This window comes from Anomalospiza imberbis, chromosome 10 (genome assembly GCF_031753505.1).
Source record: "Anomalospiza imberbis isolate Cuckoo-Finch-1a 21T00152 chromosome 10, ASM3175350v1, whole genome shotgun sequence".
NCBI classification, from domain to species: domain Eukaryota; kingdom Metazoa; phylum Chordata; class Aves; order Passeriformes; family Viduidae; genus Anomalospiza; species Anomalospiza imberbis.
In genome coordinates this window covers 18,550,442-18,573,924 of record NC_089690.1, presented here as the reverse complement: position 1 = coordinate 18,573,924, position 23,483 = coordinate 18,550,442, and the positions used below count along the sequence as shown (strand labels likewise).

General features: G+C 39.1%; 1 long non-coding RNA gene across 3 annotated transcripts; it reads left to right on the top strand.

Moving 5' to 3' along the window:
- The first annotated feature begins 370 nt into the window (after positions 1-370).
- LOC137479584 (uncharacterized) lies at positions 371-23,051 on the top strand. 3 transcript variants are annotated; one of them, XR_011002366.1, is made up of 5 exons: positions 374-538; positions 15,961-16,031; positions 16,387-17,107; positions 21,624-21,685; positions 21,782-23,051. It is a non-coding gene; the product is annotated as an uncharacterized lncRNA (long non-coding RNA). The 3 variants fall into 3 exon arrangements; XR_011002365.1 differs by lacking the exons at positions 21,624-21,685; positions 21,782-23,051 and adding an exon at positions 18,866-19,497 and having other exon boundaries at positions 375-538; XR_011002364.1 differs by lacking the exons at positions 21,624-21,685; positions 21,782-23,051 and having other exon boundaries at positions 371-538; positions 16,387-17,344.
- The last annotated feature ends 432 nt before the right edge of the window (positions 23,052-23,483 follow it).

Below are 23,483 nucleotides of genomic sequence, written 5' to 3'. Positions count from 1 at the left end.
ATGATTTTTTTTAATATATAAAACTCCCGTGTGTCTGATTGGAGAATATTTTTCTTTGAAATTCTGCTGTCTGAATTCCACAAGAAAATAACCAGGAAGCTCTGTGATGTGATATTGTAACCAGACTCTCACTTAACTACTCATTTGTCTTTTAACTTGGTCGTGGGAACAGTAATTTACTAACCTAATTCAATGCATTTGTTGCCTTTAGAGATCAATGCTGCTCCAAGCAAAGTCAATACCAAAACTTTATTGATTTTCCTGGGACCAGATCAGCCCCTTTATATGAGTGTGACCTTATAGCATCATAATTTTTCTGTGCAATTTCTGAAATATTAACCCATGTTTTTGTCCTTGCACAGGCCCTGATATACTGTGTAAAAGGGAGTCCAGGAGGCAGCTGACTTCTCCAAAGAGCTGTGGCAGATAAAACGTACAGCCAGGATTTCCAGACCACTGAATCACAGAACCTAGGAGGGCTCCACTCTGAACGTGTGGCATGAAGAGGTGGATTATAAGTATGTTATTAATATACCGGGTAATTATTCTTTTCCACTTCTTAAATTACTATTTTTTCTTCCCCAGGTATAGATAAGGACTCAAGTTTTTGGAAGAAATAAAATATATTATAAACCAAGTATTTTTGGGAAGCAGTGTAGTTTAATATGAGAAGCATCACCCTTTTTGCCAAGAAGTAGAAATGAATGCACTGTTTGTTGTTGGATGTACTGCACATCCAGAATCGTGTTGGACTCAATGTGATAAAGAAATGAGGGCTTGTTTAAGGTGTCAGTGCCATGACCTTCTGATATTCAGCTCTAGATCAGTGGTAGGATTTGACAATTGCAAGGACTGTTCTAAACCCCATCAGTCAAGTCTGTACATTTGGAAGCTCTTAATCTTTAAGCTTTAGACAGAAGGTCATAGGCAGAGATGCACAGGAGTCAGTAAGGAAACTGCTGGAGGATGCTAGCAGAAATTCAAAAAGATGAAGGTGTATGGTAGACTGCTTAAGTTAACAGGAGATACCTGAACTGTTATCCCAACATACAGCACCAAAGAGGAAAAGGACTACCAGTAAAACATATTTTAAGATGGTCTCTCCCCACTGAGATTGCTGTGAGGAAAACCTGAAAGTTGTAGTTAAAAACTTTAGACAAAGAATATGCAAAAGACGGAGAAATGCAAATTTGGGAACAGAGTCAACAGGAATGTAGACAATGAGATTTGTCTGCAGCCTGGCAGCTTTTCTCTGAACTGCCTCAGCTCTGTTTAGGTGTCTGGAAAATGATTCCTAAGCCATTCTGAGGCTTCAGATCAGGGTCTTGCAGAATGAACAGCAAAACACAACCTCTGCATTTACAAACAACCCTAGGTTTGGTAAGCTATAATCACTGTAGCCTCCAAAGGTCTCCTATGTTGTTTCAGTTTAATTAGGCTATTAAAAGAAAACCTGTTCTTGACATTTATGAATATGCAGTGATTTGTGTTTTTTGTGTGGAGCAAGTTCATATCTTCACCCTGTCTCCATATGTTTTTTGTGTGTGCAGGTAAACTGTTTGAAATAATCCTTTGTTTTATAGAAATTAGTTGAGCCCAGTAAAATATTTCTCCTAAATACCATTCTAAATACAAAGGCCTTGCTGATGTACAGCTGAATATTTAGAGAACTAATTTATTAAGAGCAGAACCATTAATTTTTTTACTGGAGAATCCTACAGCTTTATCACATTGTTCTATGTTAAAGTAATGATGCATCAAGCTCCCCATTAGTTAGTGAGGAAGAAACCCTCAGGGCAATTGAAATGAAACAATTTAACATACAGAGTACCTGGCAAAAAAATTACAGGGCTAGACAAGAAGAATGTGGCAATGTTGGAGGTCTGTAACCGCAGCCTCCGGGAGCCTGCAGCCCTGGCCATAGCACAGCAGCTCTCATGGACACTTCTTCCTTGGCAAAAAGAGATTTGTAAAGTGATATTTGAAAATGTCTGCACAAGACAGCTTTGTCAACGTATTCCAGCATGGGATATTGGAAAAAATAATGAAACTCTCAGTTAAACTTTGATGTGCAAACTCCCTGTTTCATAATAATTAAATAAAGAAGTTGTTTAATAAGCAGGTTGGTAGGGAATAGATAAATAAATAAATTTCAAAATGTCAGGAGGTATTCTGGAAAGATTTCTGTACATTGAAACTTGCAGATTAAAAAAACTAGTTATGTATCTGGATATCAAAGTTTGTTCAACAAACAATTTTGTAAACACCTTTAATAGGTCTTTCTGTTGGTTTCTATTTGCTCCCCTAAGAAATGGAGACAAGTCTTCGCAAGACAGATTTTGACTATAAGGATTAAACTTTTGCTATTGTTGTAAATAAAGAGATTGCTTTATGTGTGAATCAGAGAACAAGTTGCAATGGAATAATTTCTCTTTCTCAGGTTTTTTGCCTAAATCCTAATTAGCAAATGTGTCTGGTAATTATGCATTATAATAAATGGAATATTACTGCAATTTACTTGTAAAATTTCAAATATGTCGGATTTTTAAAGAGAAAATTTGAGCTGCTAATTGATTATATGAGTTATTTTACTTGTGCCAATGGGCAAGGGAGAGAAATAGTACATGTTATGAAGAAGTATAACACAAGAATACAGGTATTTTCTACACTGAAATCACAGACCAACACATAGAAAATATATAAAAAGAAAAAAAGAAAAGTTTTAGTATCCTGATGCTACACATTGTATACAGGTCAAAACTGGGCTCAGCTCTTTTCTGTGGGGTTTCTAAATAGGGTATTTTGCATGAGGTGGCACTGCTAGTAATTTATCTTTTCATTAACATACAGATACCTAGCAAGGTGTGTTATTTGTGTCCCACATACCCTGCTGGTTATCTCTGTGTTATCCTTCATTGCAATTAAAGTTATATTTGTACAGCTGGTATTCCTAGAAAACTATACATGTTATTATACATATATATATATATATATATATATAGATATATACAGTATAGAACAACTCTATATGTAGAACTGGTAGACGTGCAGAAAAAGAAAACCTGGAGGTTCAATTATTTTTGCTTGCCTTATTGCTTTAACTTCTGGAGACAGAGAAGCTGGCTGACTATTGCAAATTACTTAGGAGTGGTAGATTGGAGTGGCAATTAATCTTACACCCTTGACTGGAGCTCTCTCTCCTCCTCCTTTACAGCAACTACTGTGTTTCCTTCAGTGTTGATTCACAGCATGAATATTCTCATCAAGAGATGTTCTACTGCAATTTTGGAAATGCAACATTTCTGTGCTGATACATCAGTTATTTTAATGTTCCCTATTTAATTAAATTATTATCAATATTGCTTTCTTGTGCTTCTGTTTGAGGCAACATTAGTGCCTCTATTAATGTACACATTAATATTTGTGCCTGAAATATGTTGTCAGATGTTGCCTAAAGTTATTTACTTCTTAAGGCTTGAAGTTCAAGCAATTGTTTTGTCTTCGAAGCAAGTTACAAACTTTTGTCAATAGTAGCAGAACTTATGCGGGATGATATTCTGCTTCATGGGGTCTGGGATTTAAATTAAATATACCACTCAAATCAGGAGGACCAACCATTCAATGAGACCCTTTAATGCCACTAATGAATTATTTGGAGAAAAGTAGGGATCAGAACGTCTCTACATCCAGGTATTTCTTTGATTGCTTTTATTTTACCAGGATCTGTGATTTAAATACCAGAACAGTAGCAGATGTCTTAGCATCTTTAAATTTTACAGCTTTGTTTATAATTTCTCTGTTAAAGTTTTAATACTTTGAAGTGCATTGTACAAGTGCTTGTGGCATAACTACTCCAAAATCACTTCAATGGGATTTGAGGAATTCTATTCTTAGCAATTTCCTACAGGCAGCTTTTCAAATTCACTTTATTGACTCCAAACTGTTTCAATTTCTAGTTGTATAAATTTACAAGAAATATGACAAATGTAACTGTTTTCCCCATGTTTTATGTCCCTAATGAGGAGCAAAAGGTCAAGGACTTTGGGATAGAGGGGGAAGCCAATTACTCTTGCTACTGTGCTTTGGAATACTGCTTGCAACTCACACTCATTTTCTACCAGCAGTATTACAGGACAGTTAATTTCCTTAGAAAGTTTATGAGGCTCAAAGGATTGGAGTTTGTATTTTTTTTCCAATGTTTTTTATTCTTGGTTGAAAGAGACTGAGAAATATTCCCTCTGTATATATGCATGACACACATCTTGGAAAACGAAAGCTTTTTAGAATATCTAGAACTTAAAGATTTAATTATATTTTAAGGCCATTAGGTACTCTAAGCTGCAGATAGATGTCTAACTGATTTTCAAAAACATTTATATGCCTACCTCATCAGTAGAGCTGATATGCCTAGCCTATGAGGTATTTGTGAAAATCCTAATTGTCTATCTGCTTCTTAGGCACATTAATTAAAAATCTGGTTCTAAATGTCATTAAGAGCTATGAAGGAAGGCGGTCACTGGAAAATAAAGAATAGGTCAGAAGGAAAACCAGGTCAGTGTCATTAGCAAACTCAATAAATTCTTCTCATGTCTGATTTTGCACAGCTGACTTGGAGACTGGATGCTGAGGGAATCACAGGCTGGCTTGGGTTGGAAGGGAACTTTAACTCCTGTTGTCCACTCCTCTGCCATGGGCAGAGACACCTTTCACTAGAGCAGGCTGCTCAAAGGCCTGTGATGAAAGAAAAAAGGTGGGTATGTGCTTTCTTTCCCCGTAAAATAATGGACTGAATTTTCCCAGTACAAAGAGAAAGGTCAGAGTGCAGGGACCTGCTTTTGGAAATACCAGGCCTTGTAAGAGCCTGTGACAAGAGATGTGGGACTCCGGGGGGCTCTTCAAAATGCTGTTTATTGTACAGAAGACGTTGCAGCAGTCTTGGGTCGTGGGTGACAGAGCCACACCTACAGCTGTCAGCTACAGCTATAGGCAAGCCTGAAGACCCTTTAGTTCTGGTTACAATGCATTATATATTTCTCTTTGCTGAGCATCTTAATACATAACAACCAATCAGCATCATACACAATACCTTTACTATTACCTGTAGCCTAGCATAACTACTGTCATTACCATTTTATGGTCATTACTATCCAATCACATGAGTTAGTACATTACAGTTTTAGCTCAAAGTTGTTTTTCAGTTTTCTTGCAGTGGAAAATTCTTAGAACTTTTTTCTACTTGCCACATCAACATGTGTGTTTGTCTATAGTATTTTTCAGCTTTTCCTAAGGCCTATTTCTGCTTGGTAAAAACATCTCATTTGTTTGTGGTCAACATATCCTTTGCTCTATTCATAAAACCCCCTTCCAACTCAGCTTAACCTTTGCTTTCTTAGTTGTCCAGTAACGACTGGCTCGGCAATTCTTAATGTAGACATCTATTATTCTTCTTCTATATCAAAACTTGCTTCCATCTCTATTCTGCTCTCAGGTTCTACATTCAGAGAGCTTTCTGCCAAGCGTACATATCTGTGAAACTTTCTTATCAAACACTCATCTGTCCCAACAAGGCCTGGCCCTTGTTTAGGTGAATCTTGTCAGCTCTCACTATGGCATCAGGCAGGGCCATGCAGTGTGTGAAGGTCACCTGAGCTATTTGTTTGTGACCAGGGGATGTGAGGCCAGGTAATTAATGTTTGTGCCCAAACAGTCACATTGTTAAATATCCTAATTGCAGCAAGTCCTCAGACACACCTTGTGATATTCCAGGGGGGGACACAGGGATGGGACTGCCCAGGACACAGCTGCTCCATGGGTCCCACTGCACCGCACAGGCTGGGCCCCAGTGGGGTCTCCTTACACAGGGAGGATTTAGGATCCACTGCTCCTCACCTGAGGTGCCATCCAGGTGGAAGTCATGTTTCAGTGACTATCCACTGCTCCTCGCCTGATGTGCCATCCAGGTGGAAGTCATGTTTCAGTGACTATCCACTGCTCCTCACCACATGTGCCATCCAGGTGGAAGTCTTGCTCCAGTGACCAGTGAACTGCATCCATGGGCTTCTGTAGTATGCTTTAAACATGCCCTGATGGCCTCAGAGCTCAAGGCTAACACAGAGAGTTTTAAAGATCATTTAGGGTAAAATGTAGTGAAAGATTTTAGCCAGTAGTGAGCAGGCCTTTTGCAAAATCTAACCTTCAGCTGGGGTCTGCTCCATGGGTCATGGTGGAGGAGAAGAGAGAGAGATTTGAGACACTTCAATCTTTCATCCCCAAATGGCTAAATACTGCAGAGATCTGTCTGAGGTCTGCAGCCCTACAGCATGTACAGTCTGAAAAGGGATATGCCTGATATGCCAGGTGGCCTTTAGAAACACACAGTTCCATCAGACTGGAACAGAGTTACTTAATGCACCGCTAATTCTTCTCTTCCATTGCCGAGTTCTCTCCTTCTATCACATGCCATCCAAAGTCCATGGCTTATCTGAAAACTGATACACTTAAATGTCAAAACCATCTGAGGATTTATACAGTCCCTCTGCCCTTTAGTTGTTTCTTTCTTATTTTTTTTCTCTCACTTAGATGTCTCTGTGCATAACTAAAGTGTTACTCATAGTCCTAAGAATAGAAATTGATGGTCCAGACTTTATATGCCCGTTGATTTACATGCTCCCAATTTGAATACGTGATTGATATGACTGTGTTCTGTCTTATGTGTTCTGTACCCACCTAAACTTTTTCTAACTTTGACAGAACCAAAAATAATTTAAAGCATTTGAAAACAAGCATTTAGAGAAATCACTAGGTGGATGTGGCTATTTAAGTAGCACACCAACCAATTCAGGCAAATAAGAGTGGTTTCTTTCTGAAATAGCCTAGTACTTTGGGTAGAAATTTTGTCTGCAGGGGAGACCATTACATGAGATACATGCTGTGGTAGAATTAAGCAAACTTTAAGCCATAATTCACTGGCAGAACAGAAAATTGTATTGTAGAAGATCTAGAGTTTATACATAAAGAAAGAGCTAAGCTCTCTCTGATTAAACCCTGCACAGGTATCCCTCTGTGATGTGACTAAGCTCAGACACCAATGAACTTAATTCCTATGATCCAAAACCTTTGCTGATTTACTCTGGTGAAAATGAGCACAAATTCCAGAGGAAGTCTGGTTGCATTTCAGTGTAATGGTGAGCACAAATGTCTGTAATGGCAACACAATAAGACAGGGTTTTGACTGCCACTTGACTTCAAGTGCTGTTTTACTTGACCTTCAAATAATAGCACAGCCCCTGCCTGACCGTGTTTGCTTTGCTGCTCGTGAGATGCATTATTTTAGTTTGTTGTTTGATTGTAGAGACAAGGAGACAACTGAACCAATAAATGGTAACTGATTACTTGAGTGGAGTTTAACTAGCAGAGTCTAAGTAATGCAGTGGAGTGATAGGAATGTTTTGGTTGGGTATTTTTTGGTTTTATTGCCAGCATGGCAGATCAAAGTTTTCCTGTGAGTGAGGGTGGGGAGAGAGATGGATGGATTTTGGTTCTTTGTTTGGTCTTGATTTAACTGGATGGCTTAGGAGGATGCATTGTCTATTAGGCACAGACCACCATCAAACAAACAAATAAAGACAAAATTCCTGGCAGTTGTTTCTGAACACTTTGGGTTTCTGGTTTTGATTTTTTGGGGGTTTTCTTTAATATCTCTAAGAACATAAGAACATAATTCTGGTTTTGGTTTCTGTAGCCAAAGATTTGGAGTACAGTTGCAGTGGGTTTTGTGTGTTAGGATAAATTCTAGCTTTTCTTCCCAAAACATGCTTAATAAGACCCTGACAGGCAATGCTGTGAGGAGAGATTGAAGCTATTCCCCTTTTAGCCACAGCTACAGTCTCCAGACTACTCCACAGCAGCAATTGTCTACTTCAGACCCCTGCAAGAAAGCTTATCTTGCCCTCACTTTCCCTCTCTGTCCATTGGCAGAGGAGTCTCCTCTGTTAACATTGTATCTGGCTTGTCCTCACCTGAGGATATCAAGGAATTTGTGGCTTTCTGGTATGGAAATATATATTTACATGTACACATGCATATGTGTATTAACATACGCATCTGACAGTATTGTATTTTCAAAAGGTCTCACAAATACAGCGTTGAATGATGACCATCATGTGTTATGTTTGGCCTTTTCTTGCTCTGTGGTTTGCACAGCCTGTGGCACAAAAAGGTGTTCCCAGTAAGGAGCTGGGGCTGGGGAAGGTCTGTTGCCCTCTAATTAGAATGGCCAACTACTTTTGTTCTCTTTCCCAGCTGAAGCAGCCTGTAAGAACATGCTGAAGTGCCTGGCAAATTAACTTATAAAATATGAAGGAGTTCCCTGTATTACTGTCTTTCACAGCCTGCACGTGGCATTAAGCTTTGGGTGTCTCATTCTAGTGACAGACTCAGTAAAGAGAGCAGACAATGGAGTACAACAGTCTCTAAATCTGTGGTGTGACATAATGAAAATGGGAAATGTTGCCATATAAACTTGAGTTATTCTGAGTAGTCTTTGGATTGAGATTCCTCTATAGGATGACCCAGTGTTCTCCTTTGTCTTAATTTGGACTGGCCACAGTTGTGCACTGTATGAGAATTCCCTGGGTAGCATCAGTATGTGATGGATTCCCAGGACCCCTGGCACATATTTTCAAGGGATTGGGTTTAATGATGAATGTCTTTGTTTGTTACCAAAATCCAGCCTTGTTTCAGGAAAAGGAAAAGAGAAAAGTCTGTCTCTGGAAATACTGTTCATCTCTGCTGTCATATTGAGAAACAATGCATCTTGCCAGAGTGATATGTCCAGGCAAAGAATCAAATATTTATTATTTTTTAACCCCTCTCCTTGGAGATAAGGATGTAACTGATTTTTCAGTAAGTGAGAGTGAAGAATCAAGACATGAACGGAGTGAAATTGGCTTGATCTAATGTTCACTCGAGACCCTCTTTATTTGGATGTTATTTTTAGGTTTTCTGACACTGTTCTCCCAGCTCTCTGCTGGTGCAGAAACAGCAGTCCCATTCAAATATTTTCTCATTTCAGTGTGTAAGAAGCACATGTACTACCTCCTATAATTCTAAAGCTACTGCTTGCATTTGTGTCTGTTAGAAAATGAGTATGTGAAGCTTAGGAATCAGTTAAGTTCCCAAATGGCTTCTCTTTATGTTCCCCCTATTAAATAGCTTTTCTCCATTTCTTAAAATAAGTGTTTCATATTTGGACAGTAGATCAAGCTGGCCTTGCTGCTGTAATTGTCATCTTAAAAGAACAGGTTTTTTATGAGAGCTCATACTGCTAATAGCAAACTGAATATTCATGCAGAGCTGCCTAGTGTCTTTCATCAGCATTTTCACTTGCCTTTCCTAGAAGTATTATACCAAATTTTTCTTGTCTTTTGTGGTTTTGCCTTGTAGATATTGTAACAGATCCAATGCTGTAAATTACAAGTTTAGCAGGTTTGCTGGGGGGAAGTAGAATCAGTTGAGTAGAAAAGACGGGCATGGAAATGAAGAAAACCAATTTGAGTGGACACAGTGGGTGGCAAAACCTCAACAGGTGCAGGATGTGTTACCCCAGGGAGCAGCTTTATGTTACAGGCAATGCCATATAATGCATGTCTCTCTGCTCTGGCAATCCCTGCCTTCAGCCTGATGCTTAATAAAGCACCTAAACCTATCGTCTTCTCCCTGGTGTGTCTTGCTGCTTAATTATACAGTATCCATTTGATATTTGATCATATTCTTCTGCAGGAACAGTTTTTAAAATAATTACTCAACATGAGCATGGAATTATTTTAGGGTCGTTTACATTCACAGTTTCCTGAGTGACATCTCCACAGAGGTAGAGTCACAGTGAATTGCCAATTCATTTAGTAAGTGCAGAGAAAGGATGGAAGAATGCTTTCCAAGTACAAAGTTGAGCTTTTCTCTTTAAAAAAAGAAGAAAGTAATTTCAGGGAGAAAAAAAAAAAGACAGTTACAGAGTCAGGATTCTTTTCTGACCCATTGTTGTTAGACATGAAGAGTGCTAAAAAACAAAGCCCAGGGATGTGAGAAACAGGATATCTGACATCTGCATTCCCTTTTTCTGCTGTGGTAGCTGTCACAAGGTGCAGGGAAGGCTGAGACTGTTGTGTGTTCTGTGGTAGAAAAGGATGTTCTCTGCAGATGGAAGAACCCCAAGGGCCATTTTTAGGGCAGGGGTGCTGAGGACTTCTCTTTCCCCAGAGCTAACACTCATTTTGGCTGCTGCAGCTGTATTGTTTTCATTTTTTTCAATCTCTATTTGCCAGAATTGAAGCTGAGTTTTAGACACTGCTGCTAGGTAATAATGCCTCTGCTTGTTTTTCAGGTTTCTGGGGTTTTGTTGTTGGGTATTTTTGAAGCCAGGCAAGAATACAAGGAGAGTGATGGTGTCAACACCAAGATCTGTGCAAGTGAGTCAAAGTGCAGCATTTATTTCTCATGAAAAAGCCATTGGACACAAGGAAATAGTAGCGAAAACCCAATTAGAACAAAGAGTCCTTTTGCCTCTAAAAGCATCCCTAATTACTATGGATGTTTCAATTTTAATTTCTGTCCTCAGCAAAATGACAAACACCAAGAGTGTTTTCCCACCAATTTTGAGGGCTTTTTGCTTTTGAAATAGACAAGTAGGATTTCCCAATAAATATATTTCTTGGGATTTTGTAAATGTAAGTTTTTAAGCATGTTTTGCCTTACTGCAGCATTCAGTAATGAAAATATTGATCTTATTAACTGTGCTAATTAGAGCTGAACAAAATACCTCCAGCAACAGCTAGTGAATATGCAATGAAATAACAATTCTGAAATTGCTTTGCCAGTGTTTACAGGAGATGAATATTGTCAGGGATAAGTCTGCTGTTTGGAACATGGTGAGAGGAGAGAGGGGGTAAATATTTGCACTCTCTAATTTTTAAAGTCATATTTTGGTATTAAAAAATCCCCTTGTAAAATCAAATTATATATTTATATACTTATATACATATATATGGTGTGGGTATATATATATATATATAAAGTATATATATTTAAAAATTATATATAAAAAAGTATATATATATATATACACACACACACACTTTTTTCCCCAACTAATCTGCTTAATAGGAGAAACAGAATTAAGCAGCTTTTGCTATGCAAGTATGCAAGTTCAAATGAGAATAATCCCCTGTTGTCATGGCCTGTGAGTGGTGTATTTACAAACTGTCTGGAGAAGGAGGGAAGCCTTGGGTAGTTTGGAAAAGCAAAGTGTTGATGTTTGTGAAGAAATTACTTGCTCGCTTCTGACAATGACTCTTTGTACAACACCTGATATGAAATGTTAAGCATGTAAGGGGCTTACAGGATATATGCTTTAATGCATATTAAAAAATGGGTTTAGTACACAGGAGAAGATGAGCCTATAAAATACATTGTGAAAGGACTGAGGAAGATCCATTCTGTGAATAGTGTAAGATTCTAAGTGAACTTTGGAGTAATAAGTCACGTTTGCTTTGGAGCACCAGTCTCCCAGTACATTTGTCTTGTAGCAGGTGACAGAAATGCCAATGCAGAGAGACTCTGGGCCTGTTGCTTTTAGACAAGGCTAGCAATGTAAGAGCTGAGCTTTCACTCTGAGCTGTTAAATATTATTCTATCCTCTTCTTTTTCACTACAACTCTTATTCTGGCACATGGTCCTGCAACAGAGCAAGCAGTTGCCTCTGTTGTAATGAGCCATTTCATTACTAAAGTGCTGCAACCATTTTGAACAGCATACACAGTACTCATATTCATAATTCATTAGTGCATCAATTACTTATATTTAGTTCTAATTATGTACTTAATGTTTCAAAAAGTTTTTCAAATGTACGTATGTCCTGGGGGGGTTCACTGGTACTATAAATTGCTGAAGTTTTTTTTGTTTTGCCTGTGTGGAAAAGAAAGGAGTTGTTGAGTTTAGACACAATCCTAACATATGGGGGCAGAATGAAAGATGCAGCAAATTTATGGTGCTGTGGTGGCCAAAAGCAGGCAGAGCTAAATCCAAAGTCTGGCATGTGCTCTTTAAAATGAGGCATTTTGCCATGTTTTTGTTGGAGAAGCGCTGGCTGTTGGGTAACAAGAATGAAACTTAATTAATAACATCAACTCTTGTGAGTTTTTGTTTTTTTTTTTTTTCTCAGAGTAAGGAATTAACTAATCTCTTTTTTTTTTTTTTTTTAAGTGTTTACTTCCTTGGCCCATGTTATACTGTGGATTTATGTTCCAGTATCTCAGTTCTCAGGGTTTCCAACCCTGGTTCTGCAACTCAGAAGTGGAATTCATTCATTATGGTTTCATTTCTGGGCATCAATCCCATAAAGTCTCTGGCATATGGGGATGTTGATGGGATGACTCACATGCATAAAATTAAGCTTGTATTTAACTAATGGTAGGATCAGAGCTTAAGTCACCAGTAGAAATGTATATTTGATTTCCTCCTGGACTTAGCATAGCATGTTGGGAAAGATGTATTTCCAGGGGGAGACTTGGAGAAAGGGTGGTGATCAAGGAATAGGAACAAGTCCCTGTCCCTCATGTGTTTATTTGAAATGAAAATCTTTCTTACAAAATGAGGCTTGAACTTCAGGAAGTTTTTTTCTTAGAATTAGTGGTTATTCTAAAAAGGAAAGCACAAAAAAAAATCACAATAAGGTAGAATGGCTGGCTAAGATAGATCAAAATCTTCCCTTCCCCAGGTAATAGTCTCTCCCATTTGAGATTCCTCTGAATGTTTAGTGCTAATGAAAACAACAAAAGCCACTATGAGACTCAGCTGTAACAAGCTTCTTTTGGCATTGGAAACAATAAAAGTCCCAATAACTCTCCATACTGACCTCTGGATGCTCCAAGTTCTGTATACTTGGATTTTTATGTTCATGCATGCTGTTTTCATTATTACAATACTCTAAGAGTATTTGCTGTATATGTTTGTTATGTGTGTAAAGCCCTGGCATATCTGAATATATACAGTAGCACCATGCCATGCTTGTATCAGTGTTTAGCTGCTCCATAGCTGTCCTGCATTTCTTCCCTGCTCTCATGCCACGGTCAGGTGTGGCCTTGTGTAAAACTGAGTGAATTGCTGCAGTGTTTTTCTGCCATTCATTAGCAGAATTTCTTGTCTGCTTAATATCCTGTGTCCTCTGTGGTTGTCTTAGCTGGGTACAGAGCCTGGATATTAACCAGCACAATTCAGAATCTTCCCAGACTCTGTATTAGCCCCCTTTGATTATATTTTGCCAGTAAACCTAGAAAAGTTTTATTCTATCTAGTTTATATTTGTGTATTTTTTATGATCCTTCCCACAGACTGCATTGACCTTTCTTTCAAGAACAAGCACATCATCTGTCCATGAGGGTTTGGGGCTTGAGACAGCTAGCAGAGGTGGGTGGCAGAAAAGGCAGCTCTTTCCAAGCTTCCAACCTTCTCTTGGAGAGAGCTACAGGGAACATCTGATAGCTGCATTGGCTGGGAATGCCTGGCTCACTGCTGATGGTGAGGTTTAGCTTCCAGAGGCTTTTGCTTCTGTCAGCTCTAGCAGAGAGCTTCTGCTGGCTGTCTCTTGGTTAGGAGCTGCTGCAGCCCTCCTCCAGCTGTCAGCTGTGCAGGGGAAGTCATGCACTGCTCCACAGGCAGTGCAAGAGCCCAGCTCCAGCCTGTAGCCAGCACAGAGGTACTGCTTACAGCAGCACTTGGCAGGGTGGCTGTAGAATGGCCCAGAAATTCTGTTTCAAACTGTCCAGTGGTGGTGTCAGTGTGCCAAGGGCCATGATCCAGCATGAGTTGAAGGGACTTGGCTCGGGACTTGGCTCATTAGAGGACTCAGCCCAGAAGGGACTCCATTGAGAGGGTGCTGCCACCCAGATCTTGAGCTACAGGGGATGTCTGATGCCTCTCCCTGACTGAGCAACACAATTTGCAGTGAGGTTCCTGTTTGATATAAGAAAGATTTTTTTGCCATGAAGATTACCAAACACTGAATCATCTAGCCAGAAGGTGGAGATATTCAAGCCCTAGCTCAAGAAAGCCCTGCACAAACTGGCCTGGGTAGCAGTGCTTAGAATGGTGGGTTGGACTACAAAGGTCCTTCCAAATCTAAACTATTCTGTTGTACATAATGGGCAAGTGGCACAGAGCCTGTGAATTTTGGCTTTGGGATTGACTCAAATGAAAACCTAAAGAATGATGACTGTGTGGGACAAAAAGGAGCTTCAATTACTGATTTTGTTAACTCAAAGTGATGCTTTATCTTTTCTTCTCCCACCACTTAAAGAGGCTTTTGAATTTTTTGGTTTAACACAGAAAATAAAGGTGACTCTCTAATCACTTTTCATGAAATAACCCTGTCAGGTTTGAAGTGATATTGATTTAAAGTTGTAGAGGTATGGAGAAGATTGCAATCCATCTGATGTGGCAGCCTCAGTAGACTCAGAGGGATATGATTATAATTAAACACTAATTAATAGTGTTAATTAGTTAAACACAAGACTAAGCCTTTCTTGTTCTGCTGTTGTGTTGTTTATTAATTTATTTGTTTAGGGGAGCAAGGGAAGGTAAATTAATCAGGGAAATTTGGTTTGGCCCTCTCAGAAGAAGAGTGGCTCTTGATCCTCTTGTCTCTCTGTATTTTATGAAACCCTAGAAGGTATCTTGTAGAATCTCTGGAGAAGAGCAGAAGTTCAGCTACACACAGCTATCCTCCCAAGGAACACCCTCACTCTGCTCCTCCAGTTCTGCTCCATAACAGAATAGTGGCTATGTGCCTTTGCAAGCCAGTGGAGAGTTTGCCTTTGACTTCAGTGGCAGCAGAGACAAGCCCCAGATGTCACAAAAGTGCTCACCTGTCTCAGAAACAGAGCTAGTGACAGCTCTAGAATGTGATTAAATTCTCTGGTTGCTCTGCAGTGATTATTATGGGGATTTTTGCAGTGTGTCATGTCATGAAGCACTCTCAGTGACACAGTCCTCCTGGCTCTTGAAGGGTGGGTTTATAGAAATATTTAATTTCCCCTTATGGAGATTTGTGCTTCAAAAAGTAGTTGGCAAGAGAGTGTAGTGAGTGACTCATGGTGCCCTGCTCTGCCAGAATTAGGGAAAACTGAAGTGGGTAATATTGCTCTGTAGCTGTGAGAAAGAGCTAGGAGCTGTTTCTCTTGCTTTCACAGCTACAGTTTGGAGTCCAGAATTTTCAGAATCTCAGGCAAAATTCAGAGATTCTTGGACTGGTGTGGAAACCACTCCAAGTAATACCAGAATGGCATGAGGATGAAAATGGAAAACTTTTCCTGTGGAAACATGGTAGAGCCAAGCTAGACCAAAGACAAGGTTACCTGAGGGAGGAAGGGGTTTACTGGCATGCATGAAGTCCAGGCTTGAAAGAGTTATTCACAACAGGCAGGGGAAGGTCTGTAATGCCTCTACAAAATAAAGTCCTGTAGCTCTGGCTGTGAGTACCCTTACTCACTGACCTGTCCTTTTTCTTCTGAAGAGAGATTGTCTTTGCTGGGTTAAGGGTTTAGACTGCTGCCTCTCTGAACAAGGAATACCTCCTGTCTTTTGCAGGTATTTCATCTCAAATACAGGCCACTGCCATGCAAACACTACTGACCAGAAGTGGAAAAAGCAATGATCATGTCTGAGATACAGCAGCAGCTGGGTGACTGTAGAAGAGGAAAAACTGCCCTAATAAGGGGAAAATTGTGTCTGTGTATAAAGTGTCAAATATGACTTAGTATATAATTTCAAAAATTTCTCTTAAAATCTATTTTGAGATTCCTTTTTAATTTTTAATTACTTTCCTTTGTTATTAAACTTTATTTTTCCCCCATTTGTTCTCCAAGTAAACACTTTTTATCCACTCAAAATTTTCTCTGTCTCTTTCCAGGTCACTTGATCCTGAAAAATGTACAGAATCCATCTTCATCCTGTTTTTAATTAAATTTTCCATTTGTTCATGTAAACAAACATGAACATTTGTCATTTTTAAAAAAATTTATACATATTTTACTGAGTTTCCAGACATGTAGGCACAACTTTTGAGTATATCAACTTTTTATTTCACTTTAAAAAATAGAAGCTGTCTTTTTTTGCTGTATTGCAATCAGCTCTGATAACAAGTATCCAAGTATCTAGCAGTGTATAAAAAGGTTTGTATAGCACTGAGTAATTAAAACAGAATGGATACATGATGAATCATTTAACTGTACCTAGACAACTCCATACAGTAATAAGCTCTTAGCATTTGTTTTTCAGTAAGGTGGAGAGACCCCATGAGGTCTATTAAAGTTTCTATCTCTTTTCCAGAATGCAGGTGGGATCTTATCCAAACACTGGAGAGCTGAGATCTTGAGTACAAGCTTCCCCTTCTTGCCCTGGACTCGACTGAAGCTTTTCTGAGGGACAATTCCCTTTCCTGAAAAAGAAATCTCTGAACACCAACCTCACTTTTTCCAGGAACAACAAAGCACGCTTTCTTTGAGTTTTGCAATTGGCATAAAAGCACGTGACTGCAGTGTCACAAAATGAACAGTAAGTAGAAATTAAATATAAAATATGCACTAGCAGGTTTACCCCTTTGACAAAGCTTGACCTGCCTGTGACAGACCCTATTCAGGGTGGACTGTACATCACCGGTGCCCTTTTTTATGGGTGTGGTGTAAGAGGCAAAACACAAAGGAATGTGTGAGCACCATTTGGGCTGTAACTCTGAAGGAGGATGTGATGAGATGAGGGTGGAGTATAAGCTCCATATTGAATGGTCCAGCTTTGATTGCTTTGTGTCATGGTCATTCTAGAATTAATAACCACCCCAATTTTGGGGGTGAATAGTGTTAATGTATTTTACAGTGTGATTGGTTTAACAGCATGTCCTGCAACACAATCTGCCTTGCAACAGCAGCAACTGAAACTGGAGAACGGCATTTCATTTCCGGCAGACAGAAGTGGTGATTTCCAAGACTTCCTGAGGTCCTGTGCCTTGATGCTGTAACATTTTGTTGATCTGACTGTTATGATTTGCAGTAGTAAAATAGGTAAATCTTGTAATGGCAAAATCACTAAGGGAAAATTTTGGTTCCCACTGAAGCCTTTGACAAATGCCCTCTCAGTGCTAGTGGGAGCCTTAGCGAGGTGTAGGGCTCTAATTTGAAGCATTTGAATTATGAACAAAGGCCCACCTGAGTATTCTTTGAAGTAAAGAACTTTCAACAATGAGCACTCAGTGATGGTGCCCCCATTGTCACCAGCTGCTGTGGTGGGAGGGGATTGCCTGTCCCCAGGAGCCAGGGCCAGGCTCCAGCACCTTTCCCTTGGGCTGGCAGAGCTGGGGTTCCACAGCCAAGGCAGCCAGACCAGCCAGACAGGGTCTGTGCAGCCAGGGGAGGGCTCTGTGCTGCCTCCCCTTCACAGCTGCAAGTGAGCTCTTAGGAGGAAATCAGGTGTGCATTTTTTTTTTCTTCTGAGGAAAGAACAAGGATTTTTCCAAAAGAGAAGGCTGCTGCAAATGTTGCTGGTGGAGTCAGAAATCTGGCTATCTGCTCAGGCTTGCTGATCTACCCATTCCTTGTTTTTAATCCTGTGATATGCAATGAATCACTAATGAGCTCAGAGGAGAGCTGTAACCTCCATAAATAAAAATAGCAGTTCTACCCTAATTTTTATACCTGTACATAAAATAGCCTAACCTTTCTTTGTCCTCTTCTCTTTCTCCATATTTTTATTTCTTTCCTGTAATCCAGTTTCCTTATTCATTGTGTCATGCGTCCTGCTTGTAGAAAACTCATCAGGCTTACTAGATATGATAATATTTTTTAGGATTTTTGTAATTTCTTCTGCTGTAATGGATGGCCACATGCAAAACAATGAGAAACATAAGGATATTGAAATCACCTCTCTGTAATGATCAAATAAATCATGAAGCTGGGAATTTCTATGGAGCTTAAAGGACTCCTTCATAAATTAGAAGATTACTTCCTAATATAAATTGGCTGGTCCAAAAAAAACCCCCAAACTAAGTCTCAAAAAAAAGCAATAAAACAGAATTGGCTTTCACTGGAAGAGACCTTGGAGAATCTTATAGTAATTTCTCAGTTAACTTTTTCTGTCTGAAAAATCCTGTCAGTGCTTCCTGTTCTGATTTTTAGCATGTTTGGTAACATCCTTGTCTAAGAAGTTTTGCAGCAGCAGCACAATTCAGAAATGACTGCATGGCAGGATTGCTCCAGCAGGAGACTCCACTCAGACCATGGCTAATGTACATGTCGACTTAAACTAGCTCAAGAAAAGTGCTCATGGCTCTTGTGGAGGGGAATGTGAACAATTTTTTTATGTATGGGCCTAGCAAATACAGTACTTACCCCCAGAATTAAAAACAAACAGTAAGAGAGAACAGCTCTGGCCCTTTTTGCTTGTCCCTCCTTTAAACCTCTTCAAAAAATTCTGGATGTAATCCCTGACTGTAAAAAGAGACTGAAATTTTTTTGCTATCCTTTTATTTAGATAGTATGAATAAAATCCCTGGCTGAAGGAGTTAACAGCATTGTCCAGATGTAAATGAAAAGTGAAATGAAAATATCACCAGCACCAAAATCAAATAAATTCTTTAATATATTGCCAGTACATTGAATTGAACTGCTAAAAACTTTCTGCTCTGGCTGGCAAACTGAATGAAATGTGAGACAACGTAGAAATTTCTGCAGAAAACAGTTTGTTTGAGGATTGTCACTTTGCTGTAAAAGAAATGTCTCCTTGTTTCTTTTTTGGATGTGGTAACTAACCTTAAGCCTCCACAGAGAACTGTATGATGATGAGCTGTGGCACCTTGGAGCCAAGTGTTTGTGCCCTCTTGATCTGTCTTATGAGAAATGAGACTTCAGTTCTTGAGGAGGAGAGAAGAGTGTAAAAGGCCAGTCTCTCAGGGAATACTGTCAGGACATTAGAGCAAACAATGCCTGTATCCTTTCACGGGTGACACAAACTGGTTCATGCACATCTAAAGGATGGGGAAGAGGAAAACAGAGCTTGTGACTTATATATCTTTATTGAACAAAACCCGGATTCTGGGCCTTGTGGCTGTCTGACTGATTATCATAATTATAGAGTCCTCATGAAATTTATTTTACTTACTCCTTTTACTAAACAGTTTATAGCTTGGGACAGCTTGGGACCCCAAACTGTGCCTTTAAGTGTGAGAGCAGAAAGAGGAGTGTGAAGGTAATTTGGTTAGGGGATTCTGCATGCCACGGCTGGGACAAGGAAGATGAAGTGTGATTCTCATTTTAAGTTGGCTCAGTGCTGGCACTTCTGTTCCAGGTGAATTGGAATGAGATTTTCACAGAGCTCATTCTTCTATACAGACTGGCAGACATTTAGTTCTGGATACAGTGTGCCTGGGCTGGGATACTCTGGCCACCTGCATGTCCATTCTGCCCCACGCAGAGTGCCTTGGCCAAGGCTCTTCCACTCTCCTTGTTCCTGCCTGGCCCTGCTGAGCTGACAGCCAGGCAAAAGGAGGGGTTCATCTTTTGTTAGATATTTTTCTCTAGAACATCCATTAGCAATCTACCTTGACTTAAAAGTAAAAACTAGGTAGCTGTAGCCAATTTTTTTCACATCTCTGTGAAAAAGGCAGCTTTAGGGAAGAAAACTAGACAGCCATGTTCCTTCTTCTCTCTGAAGAGTCTGTGGTGTGAAAACCATTTGGAATAAGCATTTCCATTACTCAGAGACAATCACATTGTAAATTGAAGTAGTGAGGGTGCTAGTTGTTTGCCTCAGGACTTACTAAGTGGGTTAGAAGCACATGCACAGACTGGCTGTAAGGAGTTTAGTCACGTGAGCTGAATACTGACATTTCTAAAATAAATCACCATCTTCATAGTTTAAATTCAGTCTATATAAAATCAGAGAAAATAAAGAGAGATTTGAGCTTTTTCTGAGGTATCACCAGCTATCTCATCTCTTGCAAATACTTCTTAAGTCATTTTTAAGCTTATGATGAAAGAGACATAGCAACTTCCTTGGAAATTTATTCCAGTATCTAACTTTTTATATAGACAAGGATTTTCTTATTTCTTACAGCAATTCAAACCCATTTTTGCTCATCCTGTTTACCACAGATCAACAGTATCCCCTTTAAAATAACTTATGTGTTGAAGAACATGGTTGTGTCTTCTGGGCTTCTTTTCTGCAGCTTAACCTCAATTCCTTTTTGATAGAACCTGTTTTTTAGGACCAATAGTTATTTTATTTTGTCTTCTGGGAATGTCTTCAGCTGGTCCATCTGACTTGCCAAAGCCTGACCCACCACTCCCAGTTATGAATAACAAATGTCCCATTCTAAAGCTTTTTTTCAGACGTCAAATACTAATGAAATTTCTGTAGACTACCATCTGTAGAAGTCACTAGTTTTGTAATAGAATGATTTGTATTTATGTGGTTCTTATTCTGGTGTTCAACAGTTGGAGAACTTGTTTATTTCTTAATTGTGAACTGTCATTGATAGCTGTCATTAATTATTACTCAACGTAGTTGGTGATGCCTTGTGAATGCTTTTGGAAATATACTTTTAATCTTTAGCTTTTGATATTGGTGACCTCTGTAACATGATGCGTAATGAAAAAGAAAGCTTATTAACCAAGTTTCTCACCTTTTTATTGTCACGTAGGCAATGCAGCCATTCTCCAGAAATCTTGCCTATACCATACTTTACCTTTCTGTACTTCTTTTAGGCCTTGCTGACTCCTCTCATGTCCAAAGAAATCACCCCTGTTCTTATCAGTCTTTCATGTTTGACACATTCTCTTTGATTATTTTCGTATTTCTTCTTGAGCCCACTAGTTTGGCAATGAACTTTAAATCTAGGCTTCCCACCACTCTGAAGGTGCCTCCAGATGGGACCAAAGCATAGATTAATACTAGAATGCACCCTGTGTCTGGTAATGGGATGAAGAAGGTTTTATGTTCATCTTTGTAGGTTATGACATGTACTGAAATCCTGGTGTTAGCTGCAAACAGTCGTCATGCTTCAAATAGGGTTTTTGTTGTTATTTTAATTTATTTATATTCTGTTATCCTCTGTCTTATTTCCAGCATTCTCCCTTGAAATGAATAGGTGATCATGATTAGTTTCTAAATTTTTAATTAGTCCTTTTATACTAGATAAGTGTGTTCTTCAATTATTAAAAACCCAACATTTTTTCTTGACTTCTGGAACGAAAGCTGCACAGGAGGTGTTACCCAGGCAGTACAACGAAATGTAAGGCCAGGTACACCGAGTTTTTAGTCCCCTCCCTGGTCCAGACTGGGCTGTGCCAGTCTGTAGTTGGAGCTGAACAGCTCTGCCTGTATTGGTGGTGAAGGGGCTGGTCACTGCTGTGAACCAAAATTCCCTTTGAAATCCTGCAGACCAAAGTAGGAATACTCAAGGGAGATGGCTGTGACTGACCTAGAGTTGGGCATGATTCCCCCCCCCCCATGCAGTGTCCTGTTATTTATTCCATCTGAAATGTTTGAATTTAAATTTATGGGGGTTTTTCTTTCTACTTGCAGGGAAGACATTCTGTTTCCCAAACACTTCCACTTTTTAATTCTGTGGCTGAATTTGTACTCAGGTAGCTTTCGATGGAGATGTTGTTTATATTTCTTCTGTGGTGTAGAGCTTCACCAGAAGTTTGACTGGCTCCTGTGTCTTTTTGTGTTCATTACAGTGGGATGCATACAGCATTTTCTTGAAGGTTCTCTTTGGTAAGAGAATTACAGGGAGGGAGCAGCCAACTTGTTTCCTCTTCAAGATGTGTTGAAACAAAAGAAGTACCTGTTGGACTGCCCCTCTTCTTTTTCCTGGTCAAACTGGACGACAGTCGAGGCAAGTGCACATGTCAAATGACATGCTAAGTCCCTTACACATCACAATGCAGATTTCCCCTTATTTTACGGTTGGTGTCACATATTGTGAGCTGGATGGATTTTTATTAAGTGCTCAGACATGTATTGCTGACTTCCTCTGATTTCCTCTGACAGCTCTGTGACTATAAGCTCCATTGGTCTCCTTATTCAGACACTTACATTTACCTGTCATTGGGGCACAGCTTACCAGTATTGCAAATTTTGACTTATTAAAGTTCATGTTGCCACAGAAACACTTTTATTTTCAAAATTATTTATAATTCCTTTGGGGCAGCTGACTTTTCTGTATTTTTCATCATGTCTCCTGTTTAATTTTTAAATTATTTTCATGGCTAGGTGCAGTACCCTGCTGCGCACAATTATTGCACCAATATAAAATCTAAGCATCACAAAATCATTTCCAAAATCTAGGCAGTTGTTGGAACCATTGCAAGAGAATCAACAGAAAAGTTCTCTTTTTTTTTTTTTGCCTTAAGCTGAGTCATTTACCTGACATTTAAAATATTGTCTTTAATATTTCTTTCTACCTCATTAGAGAGTTAAATAATCCATGAGATAGTGTGTATATTAAAAATCTATTCAAAATATTACAGTATTGCTTTTAAAAAAGCCTCACAAATCTACCTTGTACACTAAACCTATACCTCATATGTTGGTTAACAGCCAAATGGAGCAATGTCTTACAGTCTAATTAAAGGTAAAAATCAGGACAACCAGAGATGTCTTTTGTAAATTAAAAGTCCTCTTTTATGTGCTGGGGAGGTGTTAGCACTATTATAAGGACTAATCAGACATTTTACAACGTTCTGGGACCAGGGATGAAATGGCATTGTGTGTAGTTTAAAGATTATTAAGTTTCTTTAGCACACTGGGGTTAGATTTTTAAGGATGCCTTCAGTGCTTACGTGCTGTTACAAGGGGAAGTACTTTATTGTCTCGTAAGAAGGAACTAGGCTTTTTGAAGAATTAAATGCTTGTGTGTAATGGCAAGCTTCCACCTCTGAAAGCCACTGAAACGAAAAAGTAAATTGTTGTAAATGTAGTGGGCTTCATGTGTTCATGTCCACTCATAAATCCCAGCCAGAGTATATATCTATAAATCCAGGCTCACCTGCTGAATGTATGTGGCATTTTGCATCAGTTTCCTCTGTAAAATACAAATTTCTATCACTTGTCTCTCCTCCCCCAGCAAATACCCAGATAACTCTTTGCTTTCCTTAACAAATGTAATTAGCAGAAAGCCTGGGCCCATGGTGTGTGCATTTTCACAATAAAATTTGATAATCTGTTTCATGCATAGACATTTCTTTTAAAATCGAATGATTTGTAAACCAGGCTTATGCTTATATTGAGCAGGAAAGATGAGGACCAGCATGTTTTCATACTTTATTGTTTAATGTTTGCATTGTTGTCACTCAGAACTCGGTTATAATTTTGCCTGTTGCTTCCATTTTTCCTCCTTTTTCTACCTGGCTTTAAATGCATTCACATCTTGAGTGTGAG